This window comes from Morone saxatilis, unplaced genomic scaffold (assembly GCF_004916995.1).
Source record: "Morone saxatilis isolate NCDOM2014 unplaced genomic scaffold, NCSU_SB_2.0 Contig22, whole genome shotgun sequence".
NCBI classification, from domain to species: Eukaryota; Metazoa; Chordata; class Actinopteri; family Moronidae; genus Morone; species Morone saxatilis.
The window spans coordinates 24,698,009-24,721,683 of record NW_023339785.1 but is presented as its reverse complement, the minus strand read 5'-3'; the positions used below and the strand labels follow the sequence as shown (position 1 = coordinate 24,721,683).

The following is a 23,675-nucleotide window of genomic DNA, read 5'->3' as shown; positions in this document are numbered from 1 at the left end:
GGAAGTTTTTCTGGACCAGAAGGTGAGAAAATGTCATTTGACGTGTCTGATAAAGTCGACTTTGATCTTCACCCAAAACTGAGTCTGAACTCCTCTCAGCAGCGGCGGCGGCAGCAGCTGTGGTGCGATCGCCTTTCGGAGCCCGACAACATTACACATGCACGCTGATTCATTAAATAATATGCAGCTAATCTTGTGCTGCGTTCTTTTCCTGATTGGATTTTCAGAAGAAAGGCAGCAGCTTTTCTCAGCTCATTTCTTCAGTCTCTGTTATTCCACTCAGTGTTTGTTTTTACAGTCTGAAGTTCATTAAAGAGAAGAAGGAGGATGGTGGACGTCCAGTCCCCCAAAAAGATCCAGTTCATGCACTGCCACAGACAAGGACACAGATCACATCATTGAGGGGCATTTGGCTGCTTTCACACTGTTGATGGAGCCAAATTAACCATGTTTTGACTTATGATTGTGTGCACATATCACCTAAATTATTCAGTGAAATGATACTAACCCTTGCAGAATACCATCATTTTACCTTACGTTTGCTATAAATAAGATTTTATTTATGTTGAACTGTGTTTTTTAGAGTGGCAACCGGTGCAACATACAAAGGTCTCACCATGCCTGGGTCTTAAGGTTAGTGAAACGTTTCATACCATGAAAATACTTTAAATCATCTGAATTTAACACAGTGACTCATCTCAACTTTCCTTCAGGCGAGACCATCAAGAGACTTAAATCAGAAAAATGTGGACTTTAAGCACCACACCCGTAATGAGAGTGTAATAAAATATTAACTTTTCAACATGCAGACAATGTGAAACAGTGAGAAATTCCTCAAGATGTCTCCAGAAAGCCAAAACTGGAGCTGAGGAAGCGGCTGAAAGCACAGCGAGCCGATTCGAAGCCGACCTGAGGGCCATTAGCAAGCGTCATCATCCCATTTCCACTGATCTCACACAATGGCAACATTAAGCCTTTTAATCCAGCCAATAATCAGACCTGTCTGCATATTTCATAAGTTGAGAGGTTTCTCCGCAGTGGAAGTGGGCGTCTAATTCTGTGTAAGTAACCTCTCAGCGACCCCTCAGGATGGATTCTGTGGCGAGGCGAGAGCCCGTGATGTGAGCGCCATAACAAAGATTTGTATCCTCAGAGGGCAAATCATTTCTGGAGAGCTTACTGACGCTGCGCGGAACTACAGGAACAACTCAACATGGAGTTTGTCTTTCTTTGTAGTGATCATAAAATGCTCTTTATACTATTACTATTACAGGTCTTACAAGAGAGGACTCGACCTTTAACTCTGTAGATGTTGAGAAGTCACTGTGTGAATTTTTATGGTCTGTTTTATGGTTAGTTTTTTTGTTTATTATCTGACAATAGCAGCTCCAGAAAAGCTCTTTCAAGCCAAAACATGATGTGTATCATACTGGTCACCAGGTATAGTTTGATATGACTGAACCCTTCGCTTGGGGAACTGCTTTGTACCTTTATGGTGTACAACTTTAGCTTCTTTTTGTCTATGGTTTTGCTGTTGGCTTACCCTGAAGATATGAGATTAAAATAAACCTTTGAAAGGGCTGGCTGCAAGTTCTTTTTAGCTAGTGGTTCTTGTTTCCCCTATAGGCCGGGTCGTACCATGAACTGGGTGAAAATACAGGATAAAGTGAAAATTGCAAACATGTTTTTGTATAATTAATTCAAAACTGACAGTGAGAATAAAATCGCTATTAGTTGCGTTGGATATTAGTTTCAGGCAGGGGACTGTGATTGGTGAAACTTGCAGAAAACTACAATGATTGATCAGATTTTCACATCTAACAAAGTGTATTAAGGATTTATTTCGACCAAACCAGTGTTGGTGACTGTTGGAAAGACTAAAAAATACGGTTTTGGTGAGTTTTATTTAATTTTTTCATGTTTTGGACACTTTTCCAGTCAAAGCAGACTACGTCCTCAAAACTGTGTACATTTAGAACTGGGACACATTCAGTGAACAAACATCAGGCCAGAGCCGTCATTGGTATTATAGATTAACAAACATATTTAGACTCTAAGTCATTTCTGTGCTCTTATCATAACCTTCCCCTGGTTATGATACTGATATGAGGTTGTTGTTGCTGTGTTTGCTTTCATTCAGCTGATTCAGCCATGTTGTTAGCGTGACTCGATGGTGAGCGGCGGGCAGCACCTGTCCTGTCTGTTTGCTTTGTGTCCGTGTGTGTGTGTCTCTGTGTGTGTGTGTGTTTGCTCAGTGTTAAATTGAGGCTGGTAATGACACTTTAACAATGAGTGCATTAGTGTTACACCAGGCTTTCACATCAGCAGCCTCCAGCTACACCGGCTGCTCCGACAGCCGATGACACCTGAACGCAGCAGCAGCATTTTCTTTCTTTATGAGAGCCGGAGCCCCACCTCTTCTCTTAGCTCACAGCTGTTCCTCCTTTCATTCATTTTTGATTGATTTCTGAATCATGTTTACTTTTTTTGTCCATATTCTAAGCTGGATGAGCTTCTGCTGCTCCACTGGAGCACTACAAGCATTCAACAACTGCAGCTCCCATGAGGCTTTTACGGTCGTTACAATGTGATTGTATCACCTGATCCACGTCTTTGCTTATAATTACAAGTGGTATGAATCCCACAAGGTGTCTATTTTCCTTCTGAAGGGTGCTGCTGATGTTTATGGTACAGACACATTAAAGGTAGAGTTGGGGAAATATGCTCTTTTCTTACTTTAAATGTGAGATGAGAAGTTTGTGTTAAAGGTGGGATCAGTGATTCTAATCGACACAGCCCTGGCTCTGTAAAAGGGAAGCAAATAAAGTGCATCATACCGCTTTCTTCTATCCCTGCCAGGAGTTGTGTGTCAGGTAACGTTAAATGACCTACCCGCAGACATTCAGCTGACTAGTTTGACAAGATGTGCTGTTGTCGCGACCTAAAAACACAAGTAACGTTACCTTCCTTGTTAGCTTAGCTGCAAACCTACACTACTCTCCTCGGTCGTTGTGCTTTTGTAAAAACTATCCTAACTAATAACGCTTGATAGTTTAATGGCGTTTTATGAACGCTGAATGTTTATCCAGAATCTCATACTTTAAGTACAGAGCTGGAGTAATGATGTGGTTAGCCTAGCTTAGCATAACGACTGGAAGCAGTGGGAAACAGCAAAAAAAATGCACATTAATTAACAAACCATACATATATTTTATTCTGTACACACAATCAATCTAGCTTTGAGATTTTTCAGAGTTACATGGTGAACATGTTACCACCTCATTTAACATTTGTTTAGCTGATGAGAGCTGTATGAGTAGACTAATTTAAGAGCAATTAAATGAACAATATGTTGGACATAAGGTAAGGCTGCTGATGCTGAAACAACAGGAATATCTCCAACTAAAGAGACGGGTTGCTTTTAATTGGAGTTTTAAGCTCTATTTGCATCTGCATCTATTTTAACTTTAAATGCATGCACCATTTTAGTAGTGGGAAAGAAATCTAAGCCCAGCCCCTATAAGGCTTAGACTGACTCTAGTCCGGGCTTTAATATTTTGGGCATTAGAGTTGTTGAAGTGACCTGACGCTGGTTCGGTTCGGGTGTTTCTCTGTTTAGAAATGTTCAAACTGATTGATAAAGACCTGTTGGGTGTCTCTGGCTTTCTTGGCGAGAGTCTGTCGCCATATGCTTTCTTGCTTTCTCTCCTGTCTTGGGAAGGAACAGAGTGGAGGCTGTGAGGTAATAGTGCGCAGGAGGGGGTGGAGAGAGAGAGAGAGAGAGAGAGGGAGAGGATATAGGACGGGCATCACACGGAGGTTTGGCTGCAGACTGGTCGGGATCCTTTTCGCCGCCGCGGCCGCTTCAGACGCATCAGGTCAGTGGAACCGGACTGTGCGCCACAGAGTGACAGAGAGCGTGTTGGGGGCGCGTTGGCGGGGGCGGCGGGACAGGGGGTGCTCGTTTCTTATTTACTGTTGTTTGTGTGCTCTTTGTGGGAAGGGGATGAGGGTGTGAATTGTATCTGCAGCTCGGATCATTTCCGCGGGGTGAAGATGGAGATGAGGAGTGAGAGGGTGCGCGCAGGTTTTAGGCGTGAGCTGCTGGTGTGTGTGTGAGTGTGTGAGTGTGTGTGCACAATCAACAGACGGGCTGCACGCTGCAGGTATCACTCAGCTACACCTGTGGCGGGAAAGGCACGCTTTCTGTGCAAAACAACAACAACAACAACAGCAACAGCTCGGTGCTGTGTGCATCTTTCCGTCCAGGTGAAGGCGGTTCTTCTCGCCTCTTTCACCGCCATTGCTCGCCTGTAGGTGCGAATGATGAGACAGGGAGGGGAGGAAGAGGAGGGAGAGGAGGTTGCAGCTGGAAGTCATTGATGAGGAGGATGAGGCAGACCCCCGCGCTGCTGAATGAGGAGGGCCTGCCCGGCTCCGCTCCTCCGCAGCGCCGTCACCAGCACCGAGCAGCGGCACCGAGCAGCGGCAGCAGCAGCTCGGCTGGTGGTGGATGGTGGAGAGGCTGAATTATTTATAGCTGCCAGTGCATTGATTATCTTTATGTAATGCTCCGGCAGCAGCTGTGTGTTTGTGGGAGAGGGGCTGTCAGAGTGGAGGGCGGTGTTCCTGCATCAAGGAAACAGTGCCTGAAATGAAAGGCGTGTGTCCCTGTGCACACGCTTGTCAGACAGTGCTTGAGAAGTGTGTGTGTGTGTGTGTGTGTGTGAATGGGTGTGAGATACAAGCATCTTCCAGTGGCCAATCACATGCAGAGAGACTGAGCCATAGTAACCTATAAAACAGCTTTACTGCACATTTAAAGGAAAATCCTCTATAATGAGGCTAATTCTGAGCTGACTGGATTTGTACAACGGCATCCTGCTCAGACATTACCAGCAGCTTCTGGGAAGTTTCAGCTTTTTAAAATATTAATGGTAGATATCATGTTTTGGTGTCAGTCCCTCCGGATCAAAGAACTCTCAAAGGTTCTTATTGAACTCCTAATAAACATACAAAAGTCAATAATCACAAATTACAGTTCACTATCAGGGCAGTGCTACAGGAACATTACAATAACAGTAAGGACATGATGGAAGCGATGAGAGCATCCAGTAAAGTGCTCGTCTTTATTGTTCCTCCAGGCTGTTGGAAAAGGAAATCAGTGATGTGAAAGTGTGCCACCAACACTAAAGCGCACATAGAGAGCTTCCTGTGCTCCCAGAGTTTATAATGTGAAGCACTTGGAGGTTGTTTTTCCAGTCATTTCTATGTTCAGATATCTGTATAACGAGCTTTTTAGTCAGGCACTGCGCCAGGTAACAAGTGATTGGTTTTTTCAGCACTGAGGAAGAGCATTTCAGGATGCTCAGTCCGTGAACGCCAGCGCTACTGTGTGCTACTGCTGTGCTTCCGTTCTTTCATTCAGAGCAGTGATCATGGTGAGCAGAGCTGCTGTGGAGATGTCTTTGCAAGATGTGTTTTAGTAAAAGCAGCAGGTTGCTGTATTAATCCAAATGTAAGTTTGTACGGTTATGGCGGACCTACAGCCGTAGCTGATACACACTTTCTCAAAAAGTACTACATGTGGAGCAAAAGTGTGTAATACACATGCAGGTCAACCATAGCAGCGGCATGTTTTAAACAATGTTTTCCGTGGTCAAGTTGGCAATTATGAAGATGTAATGTGCGCTTAGCGCTTTCAAAATAAAGCTTGAGGTTGCAGTTTGGTTAGGTTAGGCACCAAATCCTCTTAGTTACATGAGTTACTTGCATACGTAACTTAAAGTAAGTCACACTGACTTTTGGTTTCACTCAGGACTCAAACAGTATGTATCCACCCTGTCCTCTTTCTTCACACTGCACCTTCATACGTAAGTGTACTTCTAACATCTAGGCGAGGCAAAATGTAACACTGACACGGTATCTCCTAGTGGATGGGGGGGGGGTCTTTGACGCGCTTTAGCGTGAGACTGGGCTGGTCAGGGCTATCGCAGCTATGGAGACCAAAAGAACTGAAATTGGTCATCTAGACGGTAGCCTCATATTTAGTAGTGAGACAAATGAGACAAAGGACAAATAACTGCAACTCCAGGTCAGTAAGTGTGTGTGCAGAAGAATAATTAACGGACAACATGGTGGCACAAGTGTGATGATGATGTCAATGGTAAAATTCGACAGTGAACTATAAAACCTACGCTGCTGGTATCTTCAGCAGGACTCCCAAGAACCCCTCGAATCATTGTGGTCAGCTACAGTGGCAGCATGTGTCGGCTCTGTATCCCATTCTGTTGAGATCTATTTTTCTGCCCTTTCTCCATTCCCTTCCCTGTTGCTTTGGATTTGTCAGCTTTCAACTCTTCCCGCCCTGACAGTCAGAGTTCAGTTCAAATTTATCTGTCTGCACGTATTCATTGAGGAAAAGTAGCCATGTAGTAAAAGAAAAGACTGAGGATGCGATACATCGAGATGCATAAAATTATTGACGGGTGAATCGTCTTCGATTCATGAGGCCGGTGAAGATTCACACCTCTACTGCTGACCTTTAGTTTAAAACCCATTTGTCACAGCCTATTGCCTTTATGTGACTGCTGTTTGTCCGATCCTGTTTCTCATGATAACAGCAAAGAGCACACGTGCCTTTCGAACTAATCACACTGCAATGTATCAGCAACCAAAGCAGATGACAAGTATTATGTGCTGCTGCTGCGCTGACTTCAGGCTTACTGCGAGTATGAGGAAAAGAATGAGTTTCTGTTATCAGCGCTGCATCATTTCTCTGCTCTCAATAGAAAATGTGGCAGCATTCAACAGATGAATAAAGCCCGAGCATCGCAGGTTGAATCTCTGGCTTTGTGCTCCTGAGCAGTGAGAGGTTTGAGTGACAGCTGCACAGAAAGATTCGCCCAGCGTGTTGGCGTTCTCGGCCTGTCTGTCACCCCGCTGTTGCCATAAACAGACTTCTATACATGTGAAGCTATCATTGCACTGATGCGCCATTAGCTCCATCACACTCGCTGTACAGTAGGAGCTGTGCACATCAGAGGCAACCCCCTCACTCAGCGCTGAAAGCTGACTGAGACTGATGAAATGCTCACTGAAAGCATGGACAGGGTGCCGCTTTGCATCTCTGTTAGTTTACTGGAGCCAGAAATTCCTCATTTGGTCAAAGGGGATGGAGGTGAGGTGGGATAGGAAAGTGGCAACCACCATGGCTGAGTGTAATAGGCTGAGACACCTGTCAATCAAACAAAATCAACCCCAAAATAGCCTTAAAGGCACAGTCAGTGTTTGTTGACCATATAAGCTCAAGGTATATTGACACATATAGACTTACAGATATATAAAAATCAATTTGAGAATGATGGCAGGTACCGATGTTTAATGCATAGTTTTTTGTGAAGTAGCGTGGGATCATGGGAGTTGTTGTCTTCACCACTATTGCCGTCATTGCATTCAGCTTTTCTCGCGGTTGGGATTCTTTCAGTGTTCATCGTTAAGGAGGGGCTGCGAGCCGAACTGCTGCTAACGTTAGCTCTGCTTGTTTCTCTGATAACTCGTCCGATTTGACTAATAATCCTTCATTCCGGTTACAAAATCTAAGAGTTATCAAAGCAACCAAGATGCTGATAACAGCTGAGATGGTAACAAATCGCACTCCGGCCTTCAGACTGGATAATGGCAGACAACCACAACACTGACGCAGGCACAAAGGGGATATGACGCCATCGACAGGCGACCGGTGAAACGCAGCGTTACCTGAATAAAATGACAGATACAATACAACAGATGTAGTTTTTTGATGTTGTGAAGTAGCATGGGATCATGGGAGTCTTCATTGTTAAACAACCAACTTTTCGTGATAAAAATCTATCTTACAGAGTAATCCTATCTGAATGTAAAAAATAGAATTATACAGAACCATTAGTAAGTCACCACAATGTACTTATGTTTGTTTGGAGCATTGTTTTGTTGGTGTATGTCACTGATCACCACTGATGTCACACTGAACACCCCTGATGCTTTCAAATTGAACATCTGAATGCTTATAATATGTGTGTGTGTGTGTGAAGACTATTTCGTCATGCTTTCCCTCTGCAGGAGCCTCACTACAGGAGCGACTGTACGTCAGAGGGAATTCATAAAAGATGCATTATTTATAACCGACTGTGCACTGAAATACCTTCAATTAGGCTGCCTGAGTTCTTTATGTAGAGTGAACCTCACAGTTTTCATGCTGAGACCTCTCACGACACTCCCAGTCTCTTACATTTCTGTGATTTACTATAAAGGTTTAGTCTGAAGACCTAAAAAGATTTTGCCAATGTGTGAGCGCAGATTCACTGGTTTATTTTCAGTCTGCAAATGACGATATAAAAAATTCAAAATCTCATCCATTATCCAGAAATTATGACACGAAGGCAGCCAGGATGAGATGAGAAAATGCAAAGCTTCATGGGAGAATGAGTCCTAGAATTGGAGACAGGGTTTGGAACTGCCAGTGTTTGGTTGATTATCTTTTACTGACGAAGATCACGACGGTGTCACTGTGTCAGATTTCACAGCTGCTGAAATACAGGAAGCTTACTGAGATTCTTCACAGCTTACAGACAGACATAAAGAAACAGATTAAATGATTAAGTGAAGAACTATTAAACACCAGGGGGATTGTGGGGAAAATTGGCATGGCTGATTATAAAATTACTGCTTAGATTTCAAAGCTCAAATAGCTCTCCCGCTCCAAAATATGACACAGTAGGTGCCCCTCTCGCGTTATAAGCTACGTCTGGTTAGACTTTCAAAATAAAGCTGTTGCAGTTTGGTTAGATATAGGCCCAAAAACAACCTGGTTAGGCTTAGCTAAAGATCGTAACTTACGTAACATACCTGATGTAGGAACATTACGTAACTCAACCTATAGTTCACTTTTGGCTTCACTCAGGACACACACTGCGGTCTCCTGGATTAAACCTGTGTTTCTTTGAGCCATCCATCCCCCCTCACTCTTTGCGCCACATCACCTGACTTCTGACAGTACAGGGATAGCTAAAGTGTCATATTTTGAAGTGGAGGGCCACCAAAGTGGCAGTATTTGACAGTGTCTTGTAATTTGATTTTGCATTTAAAAAAAGACTTACATTTATGAAAGACTGAAGCACAAACATGTCCAACAGGGCCAATATTGTGAAATATTAGCACTCCAGTCGGCAGTTAACATTGTTAGTTACACACTTTCTGGCTGCCGTTTCATCTTACTTCCTCCTAAAGTGACTTCACCACCATCTAAACCCTCCTCAGTTGGTCCCCAGTGTGACCCTAACACACAGTCGCCCTGACAGATCCAGAAACCGCCACTGAGCCGTCGAATCGGCCCTGACTGCTGCGGCTGTTACTTAATCAAGCTGCGGTGTTGACAGAGGGGGCTGATAGCGGCTGGATGGAGTGTTTAATCTTGTTGAAATGTTATGCAGATAAAGCGGTACGAGCATCACGCTGCGCTCTGAGGAGATTCAGCCACCGCCTTATCTTCCTGCTGCAGCCCGACTCAACTGGAGCGAGCCTGAGCTACCGGTAGGGGAGCGGGTACACGACCGAGGTCAAATGCAGGGACGAAGTCACATGATCTGCAAATATTATTCACCTTCATGACCTTGACCTTCACCTTGACCTTGTTGTCCTCTTGTTCTGGGATTTGGGGGGTCTAGTTCTTTTTGTTAGCGGCCTGATAATCAAACTTAACCTCCATTTTGTTTCAAATGAGTCAAGATTCAGGGGTCTGTGAAGTGTGTAGGAGGAACTATGGTGTCTTCGAAACCCCACCAGTGTTTTGTTTGTCTGTTCTGGGCTACTGTAGAAACATGACTCCACGGAAGGCGACCAGCATCACCTGTATATTAAAACATCTCATTCTAAGGTAACGAAAGCACAACGATTCCTATATTCAGGTGATTGTACACTAATGAAAACATACGTATGAATATTATATTCCATTTCTGTCAATTGAGTCTCCTAAATGTTACATACACACTGGACAGTTTAAAGATTAAACAAAATGGCCTGAGGTCAAAAACTCAATTGGTCCTCACAGAAGTACAAGAACGCAAACAATAGACACAATCAGACTGAGTGTGGAGAGAGTTTAAACTCTCAATTGCAGAGTGAGTCAACAGCTCATATTCCGACTACAGACTACAGGCCACACACACACACACGCAGAGTTCAGGATGAGGCTCCATAGTTATGACAGAAGCTAATTAGAAGCCTAAAGGGAGGAGGAGGAGGATGATGAAGATGAGTTGTAGAGGGCGGAGATGAAAGTCAACAACAGGATAGTGATTTTGCCACACTGAACCCACTGTGTTAACTGGTTCAGATCAGATGTTNGAGANAACAAGCAGCTCCCCAGTAAAGATTGACAACACAATCTACTACTGTCTACTAACGTTTTACGCAATTAGGAGTCTGAATTTTGCAATGAATCTAATAAAAAGTGGCGTCACGCTCTCTCATGGCCCAAAACCAAAATGTATTCAAAAATAAAAAGTGTCAAACTTATTATTTTCATTTCAATTTTGTTATAATTAGTACTGTATTTATGTATTTATCATTCATTGAACTTAAGTCACATCTGAAGTTAGCTAATGTTAGCAAAACATTTAATTTCGAACAACTTAGCTAGCATTTTGCAACATCACTTTCAGATGTAGGTGGCTAATGATTGATGTCAGCTAGTTAATGATTGACGTAGGCTACATTACCAACTAGTTACTTAGCATTTTGCTAGCATTAGATAGCTAACTTAGGATGTAACTTCCGGTATTTGCTGCTAATATTTACACCTACTGTTGCTGTTAGTTGACTGAATTAGCTGACTGACAGAACATAGAGCATGCTAATATATGACCCCTTTAGAGTGAGATCTAATAATATTGTTGACATATGTGACCTGATAATGATGAAATCTGACTTTAGAGCAACATTATGCAAGAATTTTATAAATATATATATATAAATATAATATATAAATATGGACAGCTGTACACGTGTATTTGCTATGATTAAGTTACTTATGATCAAAAACTAGTGAAGACAACTTTGCCAATCTTGGCCAGCCAACTTCCCGTGTTATACGAGTAAAAATTACTGTTTTTGTCTATGGAGTCTGGTGGCTTTGAACGGAGCAATATAACCTTTATGTAATGGAGCAATATAACCTTGAGGATTACATTGCGGGTGCCACCTGCTCAGAACTAATACAAAAACTGTCGTCAGTAGTCGTTAGGAAAATAGTTTCCCACTGTTTAGGATCTACGAATGGCCCGTTGTCTGTATCCGACTGTCTCCATCAGTGTGACTGCCTGTCTGCTGCTTCCTTAATACTTATTCTACCTACCTGTATTTGTTGAATTACACATCTACCTGTCTATCTGTCTGTCTACGTGTTTGTCTCTTCCTCTCTGCCCTGGCTCACTGTGCAGCTAATGAAGCGTTTCACCGATCAGCTCTGAATTGATGACTCATCCTAAAAACTGCCTGAGTCACTGACGCCTCTCTGGCTCATTATGTGTCTCGCACCTGTGATAGATTTCACTTTTGTTTCCCATTAGATGACTCATAGTCAAATATTTTGACATTTATTGCTTTTTAATGACCACTGAGACGTTTTAATGGACTTTAGTGAGCTAAAGGACAGAATAACGGGACGTCACTTTGACCTCTTCACTTCCTGCTAAAATAAATGGTACTGCTTACCTGTTTGGTCTTTTAAGTGACAGTTTTAATACAAATAATAACTGAATCCTGTGCAGCTCAACAGATACCACTTCTCGCATCTTTACTGTGTGTTCGGTCGGTACTGCTGCTGTCGATTGTCTCTATGTGAAGCGGCCAGTGTGTATTACACTTAGTTGTCTGGATTTAGTTCAAGAGTTGTCAGTCAGTCTGTGAGTTATAACAGTTTCCAATCTGAAAGAATACCCACAAGTAAACTCAAAAAAAATGTATGGATGTGCGTGTGCATCCAGAATATTTGTGTCAACATGGCCTTCATCAAATGAATCTCAATATGTGGCTTTTAAACTTTGTGCTTTTCAGTGTAATTGCTTTTCAGAATTAATCTGTTTTCATACTTTTTGTCATTTGGATTCATACTAAACCTTTAAAAACACCAAAAGTTGCAAAATAACACAAACACATAGACCAGCAACTCCTGAGTTCTGCGAGGTAAAATGACATTTTGTCAGTGCAGTCTGGTGACTTTGAACCAAGCTGTTTCTGGTTAAACAAAAAGGATCTTACTCTTTAACACAAAGGTCTGTCTTTTTAGGATTCTTTCCATAATGTTGTCAGACACCAACCACAAAAACTGTTGTCCCCACTTAGACACAAAAACATGTTAAATTAAGATTGAGGTTGACAAATACCTGAGTTTCCCTTTAAACAGAAATGACTTTGGTTGAATGCTTCTGTCCTTTTAAATAATGAATGTTGTATGATTAAATCAGGTTTACATCCGTTCATTCACTCAGCTAAACTCAGGAGCCTGCATGTTGTTGGCCTCTTCCTCTCTTTAACGCTGTCCTATAGCTGATGCAAAGTGCCACTGTTGCCCCGGCAACGACCCTTTGGCACCTGTTGCCGTGGATCACCGTGTTAGCGTTTGCCAATCGGTGACGTTCTGGCTGACTTGGGAGAGAAAGCAGCTTGTGCAGCAGCAGGGAGGGAGCTATAGTGACGGAGACTGCTCTGTGGTACATGTTGTGAAGTTAAGCCTCATTTCTATTGTTGTGGGGGTACAGGGGTACAGGATATTATGTATTTTCTTTATTGTCAACAAATCATGATACAAATTGGGTTCAAATTGATGGGATGAAAAATGAATCATGATACTCTTGTTGTTTGGCGCAGCTCATACCACCTCAGAAACCAAAGGATTCTATAATTTGAAAAAACATTTAAAAGAAAAAATATATTCAGTCATAATTTGTCTTAAATCTCATTTTGTTACAAAATATAATCATATTGTGAATTGTTACATCCCTAAAACTGATGCTACTAACACGTCATTTATACTAATTAATTGTATGTGTGAATCAAAGGTTGATATATCTTCTTCCTCTGCGCCATAGAGCGCCATTGTTTTAACATCGATGAGCCACATTCGGTGCAATATATTATGATACGATATGATACGATACAAAATACTTTATTAATTCTGCAGAGATGCCAGTAAATAAAATGTATTGTTGTAAAAGAGAAGCAATAATTAGCTTTTTGTACAAAATTGCAAGAGCATAATTTTCATTGCTTTTTTAAATGAAGACGTACCAAAAAAGTAGTTTTGTATGTACATTAAACTGGCTTCAAAAGGAATAACAGCTGCAATTGAATGATACTTGTGGTGGACCAGAGACAGCTGGGTTGTCCTATAGTCTGTCCCCAGGATATGACACCGTGATCCTGTATGCAAATATTCTGAGCTTTCTAGCTTTGATTCAGGAACACATCACAGTTTTTGGTTTCCAGGTCTCCTCGGACAAAGCTCCGTCTCTGAGCTTTAACCTCGGCTTCACTGAGCACCTCATGTCACCCCTCAGAAAACACACGGATTTATTGTTCAATCAGCCATGTAATGAATCCCACCATCCAGAATCCCCAGCTAATTAACTGCACAGCAGGTTCCACCGCTAAGTTAAATAACTTGTGGCCGGCCCACACAGTAGCCGCCTTGAAGCAGAGCCAATTCACTTAATTCTAACTAAATACTGTCACCATATTCAAAAGGAACCAAAGAGACTTCCTGCTGAAATGCTATGCTGAGTTTTCCATTTAGAGTTTTTTTAATGCGCTACACTTTGTGGCTTTCTTTGTAGTCGTCGTGGATTCTGGTCCTACGCTGCTTTGGCAAGCTGCCGCCGTAGCGAGGCATCTGATGTCCTGTTTAACACCCGGCTGTCGCTGCGTTTATCACGGAGCTCCTCGCGCTGTCAGTCAGTGAGAGGATATGGGGCAAATGTTGGCCCTGCTACACTGCTCAGCACAATGTTGGCAGCGTGACAGCAGTGTCTCATTTCACCGTACGAGCCCTAAAACAGAAGCAGGTCATGTATTAGAAGCTACATATAGACTAGACAATGGAATAGTTAGAGATGGAGAACAATGCTTTCCACTGCTGCTGCCATGTGCTGGAGGGTCTTTAAAGACTGTCTGAAAACAATACTCACATGCGCATGTGCACATTTAGCTGAGTTCAGCTGATAATATGACGCTTCTGCAGTTGGAGGAAAAAAACTCATGGATGTATTGGTCAAAGCTCGATTACCAGCTGGGCAAAGCGGGCAACTGCCCCAGGGCCCCAGACCTCCTAGGGCCCACCAAAAACCAACTCACATTAATTGAACACACAAAAAACTGGAGGTAATATTATTGCAGTGCAGGAATGAGGGTTGGTCTCAGGGTATTTTCATATGATGAAGCGGCCACCATGCTGTGTGCTTTGTACTTATTGGGCACATTCACACTGCAGAGTGATGGTAGCTTGTGCAGTCACTGGAGGGACAGATTTTTTCCCCAGGGCCGTCGGACAGGTAAATCCAAGCATGTGTGTTGTACATTATCAGGCTGTATCAATGCTTTCAGTATATAGATGCCATGTTTGTTCATTCATTAACTGTGATAGCAGATAGCAGATGGTTTGTCTGTATTCAATTTCCTTAATGTTGTTGTCACTATCAGCTTCTCTGCCAGCATTAGAAACACAAGCAGTCCAGTCTGAGCGGTCACAGATCCCCACCCATGTGGTGTCTCCGTAGCCACGGTAACCCTTGTCTGACTCGCAGGAAGTAGGCTGTGGGTTATGTGAGACTGTAGCCCTGAAATGTTGCTTCCTTCCTAGAGTAGTTATCATAGCAGAGGTTACTTGCAAAGGCTTCATAGACCGTTGAGACCCCTAGACCCTTGCATGAAAACATCACAAGGAGCTGTGTTTGTGAGGAAGTGTTGTCTAAGGTACTGGTGAGGCAATGAAACATAATCCAGTGAGTAACAGATTCATGCCTTTAATGGTGTATCAGATGCCAAGATGTTGCACAATTTTACGACTCTGCAGAGTTATCACAGCGGCAGCTATTTCATCGTATGTCACAACAATGGCGAGATAAATAGTAGAAACATGGCGTTCGCTTTGTGAACTAATCTATTAAGAATGCATGCTGCCATTTATTTGAATAGTGTCGTGGCAAAAGTTGAGCTTGCTTCAACTTTTTGCTGGATGATGCTATGTTGTTTCAGCCCGTTACACCGATCTGTGTTTTTCCAGACGCGCCCAAAGTCGGCCTGAACATGGCTTCAACCTTAAATGCAAAACTATAAATACAGCAAAGTTCACGCTGCATGTTTTATCCATTCAACAATTTCAGTTTCGAAACAGTTTGAACTTCAGTCTGATTATTCTGATGATGTATTTCCTGAAATTAAACATTGAGTTTTGGCTCAATTTAAGGACTACATGCATGCTTTCTTTTCTTTTCTTTTCTTTTCTTTTCTTTTCTTTTCTTTTCTGTGGATTTGGGCTTTGACACATTAATCAATGTGTTTATGAAGGTGTATTTATATCAAATACATAAATGTGCAAGAATTGTGTATACCACAAAACTACTTCAGAATCAGATCGACCACATCTTCCCAAAACTTCTTACAGTTTAAAATAAGCTTCACAACTTGCTAATATACTCCCTTTAAAGTTACTGCATGTGGGCCCTCTCTGAGATCACTCAGTATTTTTAACCGCTCTGCAGATCTTCCTGTCGGTGTGGGGCAGTGAGCGACCCACTGTGAGCTCCAGAGCTCTGTGTTTAATGCTAATCATCCATTGTTTCTGCTGTCACATCCACTTTGTCGAGGAGGAAGAGCTATATTGAGCGTAACTTGATTATATACTCCCCCCACCCACAGCAACCCCCTGCCCCTCCACCCCGATGCTCAAACACACAAACACACACTTTTTATTACTCCGACACAATGTTGACCACTTTACGGTTGGATTTTCCATATTCAGATAATTCAGATAAAAGGGTTTTACAAGAATTTAATTGGCTTCAGGCCCATCAAACATTATAAGCATTTAAGAGGAAAGGTCAAAGGTTGAGGTGTTCTTATAATGTTTACCACACAGTAAAAGAAGAAGTCAAATTCTCTGCTCAAGCACTTAATGAACTAGTTGATTGGCAAAAATAAATCCATCATACTTCTAATTATGAGCTATTATAATTTTAGTTATTTATGAAGCCAAATGCCAAAAATACAAAATATTCCATCTTACTTTTGCTTTTCTCTGTTTCATATTATTGTAAACAAATATTTTAGGTTTGGTTAAACAAAAAAGGAAACAAAGAGTCTAAAGCCATGCTAACCTGCTGAACTAAACTTTAGCATGTTAGCAACATGCTAAAGAAGGAAGACACTCAGAGAGCGCAGACATCTACCAAGGCCAATATTCAAGGCTGCTATGAAACGCAAATCTGCACACCATTTACTTTATGATTATGACGAGTTTGCGCAGATTGGAAATTCTGTATTAATCTGGTAAAGTCACATCCATGATTGCTCATTTCTACAGCAATTGTTTCCACAGTGATGTTTGAGGTGGCTGATATTTTAGTTGTATATTTAATCGCGGCACACCTTTGACTTCCTTTACGACGAGTTCAAGCGTGCGTGATGAATTCAGTTCATTTTGACATTGGAAAGTGAAAAATTATTTATGTATCCACTCCAAAATGTTAATTCAATAGTAGTAGATACAATATTTTTCACTCAAAACCACAGACACCATCATAGTGTTGCTACAGGAAAGGTCAGGGGATCACCAAAGTAAGTAGGATTCATCCTCTGGTGAACCTGATTGTCTGCACTAAACTTCAATGCAATCCATCCGGGAGATGTTTCAATCTGGACCGAAGCGTTGAACCGACCGACTGACGACATCGCCATCCCTGTTGCATGGCTGAGAAATATGTGATAGAGGAGATGATAGTGAAAACATTCAGTGGTTTCAATTCACTGAGAGGTGAAAAATGTAACCTGGCTCCGTTTCGTTGAGGTTGTTTGGTTTGTTTTCCATTGCAGTGCAGCTCTCCATCTCCCAGCAACATTCATCACTGTACTCGAACAGTTGGCAGGCGTAGCAAACGTCCCGCCCACACAGCAACGCCGCCCACCCTCGCAGCATGCTGCTGGCCACTTACCACAGCCCTCTTAACCCTGATGGAGGGAAGGGGAGGCTCGGTGAGCGCTTATTGGCAGGAAAAAAATAGCTGAAGGAAGAAACAAACAGCATTGATAAGCACCAATTTGCATACCAGTGAATGTTACTACTCTGTGTGTGTGTGATTATCTTCATCCTGACACTACATTCTGTGCCAGGACTCATTCAAAAATGAGTTTCCTGATCTCAAATCAAGGTCAATTCTGCCTGGCTGAAAGCACTCCTCCATGATATTTTCCTAATGTTTATTTTTTACACTCCTTACGTTGATTGCTTGTTTTCAGCGTTGCTATGGGTAGAGATTGGTGCTCCAAAAAGCAGCCACTGGTGGTTAAAGGTATAAAACAACTCTTCATCACTAGCTTATAGCAGAAGGAAAAACCGACACAGGGAACACAGGGACACACAGGAAGAGCACGTTTTGTTCTACATGTTGCAAAAAAAAACATGAAAAAAATGTCAAGAAATATCAATAGTTGACACGTGACAGAGATTCTTCAGTCTGAGTGGTTTGGACTGAAGGTGTTGTGACCTCACCGACATGTCTGCCGTGACTCTGTGAAGTCCCTTTAACCCAGATCTGTCCTACACAGAGGAGCAGACGGACTGAAGACAAACCACTCAGCTCTCCATGCATTATGTAGTTTTTGTCTCTCTGGGGACATCTGTCCTCTACAAACAGAGCTACGCAGCTGGCAATTACTAATTCAGTGTATCGTCTTGCTTTTCCTCGAGCTAGTGCACAGTGCAGTTCATCCGAAGTGCTGTACAACATGTACTTTTATTGTAAATTACATCATTTTAAATGCAGTTTGGCTAAAATAAACTGGAGTTTGTGACTCTAAACAAAAAGCTGCATCTTACTGGTGGAAACTGGTAGAAGAAGTGGTTGGAGCTGTTTTCTGTCCTCAAGCTGTCCAACCTCAGCCCCCACAGCTGACTTTTTGTCTTCTGTACATGATGCTTCTGTATTTATTCTTGCTGCAGTGCTCTTTAGCTGAATTTTCTCCTGCTTGCTGTGTTCTGTTCCCTGCTTTAGACTTTGTTGTTTGATCATTTCAACCTGATTTCCCCCAGTGAGAGGACACAAATATTTGACAACTTGGCAAAAGGCAATTTATTGGCCATTTTATTGGGTTTCAATGGCACTTTTTTCCGAGCCTTTTTTAGTTTATGAGCCGAAAGAATGAAACTCCAGCTATTGATTCACAAGTGATCCACAGGGATTGAATCATTAAAAAAAATGGCATGCTGATGAATCAACCATGAGAACATTTCACATCATTGCTGGAGCTTTGTTTTTGGTACATTTTACACCACTTCGTCTAACAAATTGGATTTTTTTTTTATTGCGGTGTTTGTTTCGCAAAAAGTTAACTTTTTTAGTATGTGTGGATTCAGGTGATGTAACAGCGTATGTGCATTTCTATTCATGTCCTCCTCTATTTATTGAGACACACAAATTACAGTACAATAGGACACAAGACATTCTGTGCGGAGAACAAGAGGCGGGAAGGAATGAAGTGTAAATGTTGTCGCCAGATGTCTCCACTTTTTGTAGATCCCTATTCAGAGTTCTTAGAGCCAAGTATCATTATCAGTTTGATAATGCTAATGTTATAAAGCTGTATTAATGGATAGGGTTTTTTTTAACACCACCTAGGGCTGTAAAATTCCTCCACATCCCTGACATAGTATTAACACTTCATGTAAGCAAAACCTCTTACACATCCAGGAGACACAGAGGAATATTTTCTTCCACTGAAACTAAACTGTGCTAGCCTGGGAACCAGACAAATCTGTGAGCTCATGTTTTATTTGCTCTAGCAGATGGCCCAGCTTATTCAGACAGATTTCTATTGAGGCCTTTTTTGTAAACAGCCAACATGGCTGCGGCTGATGTGGAAGTATTTCTGTTGAATCCGCCAACACGGTAACAAACCAGTTTGAAGTGACTGCTGGAAAACAACAATGGCAGCTGCGGAAAAGGTTAGTGTAGATGCTGCTAATATCAGACCCAGAGAGCAAAGACAAGAGCAGAGAACGGTACTGAAGGTTTTTCTTGATTTCACTCTTTTCCTAATTGGCTTCAGTAAGAGTTTGACTATGTTGGTTTGATTTGTTGATCTGATTGGTTGAAGTTCACTCGCGATACACGGTGATAGAGTGCCTGCCCTTTTCCAAACAGTGTAAAACGACGACTTCCCAGATAGGTCTGTGTTACAAACCATCTGGTGCAGTCAGGTTAACTTTCAACAGCATTTGGTGTAATTTACAAGCTATGCAACTTCACAAGTTTCAGTGATGTGATTAGTTGTAGATCTATCAAACTGCGTCCAGATTTTTTGTCTGTACCTGTTGATTAGCCTTTGGAAATTGAAAATTGGAATGGAGACTAATTCACAAATTCTTATTAGTCTGGTATCTCTATTTCAATAGCCTAGTGATGCCAGGCCAGACCTGTGTAGTCAACTGTGGCATGAAAACCAAAAGTATGAGCTAAAAAAGGCTAAAAAAAAAGCCCAGCAGAGTCGCAGATTTGTCAGGTATGTCACTGCAACACAGCACGTTCAAATTACTCTTGCTTTAAGGTGATATTGACAAGGGTCCCAATAAGAGCATCACCTTTAGCACCTACTAGTATTTCAGCCATGACACATCCATCAGTTTTCCATTCGCTGAACATTACTGGCTGAACTGCACCGTCCTCCAGCTGCAGTCTGTGCAGCTGACACTGAGCTGCTTCTCGAGGCCTGAAAAACAGATGTTTGGCCTCAGGGGGATTTTCACATACTGACCAGAAAAGGCAAGGTGCTGTTAGCAGGTGACTTGTGGCTACAGCTAGAATTAGCACCTGCAGGTCCATCAAATTGTCAACATACCCTCAAGCGAGTCACCACACCATAAAGTGAGACAGGAATACAGTACGGCTGTTCATCACGTGGTCTGACTCTGGTGTCAGCTCTCTCTGAGGGATCGGTTTTATAGAGTTGTGTGCTGAATGGCAGCGTACTGAACTACAATTAAATGATTAAACGGTCAGTTCACTCAGATTTAAAAAAAGGAACATTTCCCTTGTCTCTAGTCTAATCAAGCCATGTAGATAGTTTCAATTAGGTCTTGAAATGTATGCATCCAGCCAAATACAATGGAGATTAATGGAAGTTCAAAGCATTGACAAATTACATTTTACAAATTGAATAGGGACACATCTTTTCAGAAACAAGAGTCCCAGTTACTCTACTTTCATCTGAACTATTTTAAAGATGCTCCTTAGATAGATAGATAGATAGATAGATAGATAGATAGATAGATAGATAGATTACTTTACTTAGATAATTTATCCTGAGGATAATTCAAGCATCCCAGTAGCCAAGTACAAAAATACAACATACATTAAACATACCATTAAACTAAAATTAAAAACGCTGACCTTGAAGAACAGAATCAAAAATAACATAAAAAATAAGATATAAGTTTATGTATGTATATAATATATAAATGAACAAGTATACAATGTATATATAAAAATATAAGTACTACAGTAGAAATATAACTATCTCTAAGTTGATCAAGAAAAAGTTCTGCATTAATTTAGTTTTTTTTGGCTGTATTACCCTGAAAAACCATTTGAATGTACTTTAATGGATCATCTGTTTATTTAGCCATCAACACGATATGCCGATTTAATATGTAGAGGTTACGAAGTGGGAAAAGCTGCTGAAGTTTTTTCAGGTTTCTCTCAGGTTTTTGCCCTTTATATTTCCTCTACATGAAATGTTCATATCGTAGTCATAGCGTTGACAGAAGCAGCACTTTCTTTTAGAGTGATTCTTCTCTCTTTTTTTACCTTTGTCACCTCTTTCTGCTGACCCATTTCACTTCCTTTATTCTGCACCACTCACTCCATCTATCATTCTTCTTTCTCTCGCCTTTTTTTTGCCTTTGTCTCTTCTCCACCTTCATTATCTCCTTTGTGTCTTATCCTCTTCAGTCCTTCTTCCCCTACTCTTTCACCCTCTGTCACTTTCTTTTCATTTCCTCTCTCTCACTCTGTCAATGTCTCCTTCCATTTCCCTCACCTCCCTCGCTTTTCTTTTACCACACATACGTCACTCTTTTGCTCACAACTTCTCTTTACCTCTACCACCCTTACTTTTATGTCATTTGTGCCCTTCCTCCGCCTTCTTCTCCCATCCTCTCTGCATTTACTGTTGCGTTCAATATTTTTGTTCTTCATTTTTCCTACCCAATCATCTTCCTCCACTCTCCCTCTATCCTTTCTTCCTACCTTCCCCCCTTTCCGCTCCCTTCCTCTGTCCTCATTTCTCTTCGTTATCCTCCCTCTCTCTTTATATCCACCCCTGCACCCCCTCCCATCCTTTCGTTCTTTTCCTCTTTCTCTTCCTTCAGCCACCCAACCGCAAGACAAATGGACGAATGCCTCGTTGGTGATATATAGCCTGCTTCCTCCCCCTCTATCCTCCACAGCCTGAGGGGAGGAGGGGGAGGTATGCAGCTACATATAAGGCTAGAAAAGTTGCCAGAGTCAGTGGAGTATGATTGTGTGGCATCATTGGCTGCTTTTTCATGCATTAATGTTGTGATTTTCAGTGACAACAGATTCTGCTGTTGTTGCTGGATTCACTGTCCCAGAATAAATCCTTCACTATGTAACTCCAAATTCTTGGAAATTGTTTTGAAATAAGACTCTATTATCTGTATTCGTAGCTGTACTCTGAATGAGCGGGGCTTAAACCGGACATGGGTGGGGCTTTTACCACCAGTGGGCGGGGCTAGTGGGAAGTTGTTAATTTGCAGAATTAAGCTACAGAATCCTTGTTTCGGCCGAATATCCACAAACATACAATTGATGGCTACAAACACCTAAAAGACTGAGCTTAAAGCATGTGTTGATCCTGAATGTCATCCACATTTAGTAAGCTCACTTTTGTTCTCGGATGGAGGCCAACACTATCCACTGTTGGTTTAAAGATAGTTAGCCAGGCATGCTAATGTTTGCATCTTATGTGAAACACACTTAAATCTAAATCCATTCCTTACATGCTGGTTTTGAAAAGTCAATAAAGAAGACTTCATCTTGTAAAGTGTTTGTATACTCTATAAGTATCTCTTACTACAGTAGAGCTCCCTGCACACACAATGGTTAAGCATGTGAAACAAAGCTAGTAACAGCTGCAATTTTGTAGCTGACTAATTATCAGGGGTTATTCAAAATGAAAATGCTAAAAAATCTGTTGAATTGGTTTCTCTGCTGTGAATGCAACCATGCAAAAAATCTAGAGGTGATTGAAGAACAAAACACACAGTAAAAAACTGTGATCCCAGTGTTATGATTAGCATTTTCAAGCTCTGACTGATGCCATTAAAAACCCTGATTGACTACAAATAAACGAGTGGTGGATAAAATGAATGGGCTGGCAAATTGGCAGAAGGTTGATAGATGAAGGAGTAGGTGGATAAATGACAAACATATTAGATGCCAACTGGATGGATGGAGAGAAGTGGAGAAATGATGGAAAGCCTGAATGAATGAAGAATTAATGAATGGAGTTCTGAACTGAAGGGCAACTGAATGAGTGCAATTGTACTTGAGATAGAGGGGTAGGTAGAGGTAAATTGATAGGCGATGGATAAATATAATAAGTTGTGGTTGGAGAAATGGGAATAAAAATGGTTAACTAGATGGATAAATGGGAAGAAGAAAGGATGATAAATAAAGGGTTTGGATGTTTAAGTGGCTAACAAAACAGCTGTAAAGTGATAAATAGGAAGAAGAGTGGATGATAGATGAAATGATTAGGTGCATAACTGACCAACGTAACAGGTACAACAATTATATACAAGGATGATTTATAGATGGATAGGAGGCTGGAAAGAAACATAGAAGACTATATGGTAATGAGGGATAAAGGAACGAAGTGATGAATTTTGGAGAAATTAGCAGAAGAGCGGCTGCAAAGACTGATATGGATGGATGAGGAAGTAGAATGCAGTGGTGGACTGTAACAAAAGTAAATCTACCTTATAAGTTGCTGATGCACTGTTGCATACGCTTCACTTCTAACAGTATTCTTACAGTGTAGTATTAGTACTTTTACCTCAGTAAATCTTCCCTCCACCAGTGGGAGAACGGATGGATATCTAAATGTATGGAGTTTTGGATGGAGTGTGCAGAAAAGGGCAAAATAAATCAACAGTGATTGGTGAGTGACTGGATGAAAACCGCATGGATGAGCAGATTGATGGATGGACGGGTGAATGGCATTCTGGATCAATGCGAGTAGTAAAATATCAGCAGATGATGAAATGTCAACAAATGAACGGCATCTCTCTGCGTCTGTCAGAGGTGAACGTGTCGGCAGCGTTGGAGGATCTTTTGTCTCTTTGA

General features: G+C 41.7%; 1 protein-coding gene across 1 annotated transcript in view; it reads left to right on the top strand.

Annotated features, from left to right (window-relative positions):
• Nucleotides 1-3,805: 3,805 nt before the first annotated feature.
• LOC118334117 (complexin-2) overlaps nucleotides 3,806-23,675 on the top strand; it is a 47,987-nt gene continuing 28,117 nt past the window's right edge. Inside the window, exon 1 of the mRNA XM_035669946.1 lies at nucleotides 3,806-3,878. The gene's annotated coding sequence lies outside the window, so the exon portion shown is untranslated. The remainder of the gene's footprint in view (nucleotides 3,879-23,675) is intronic.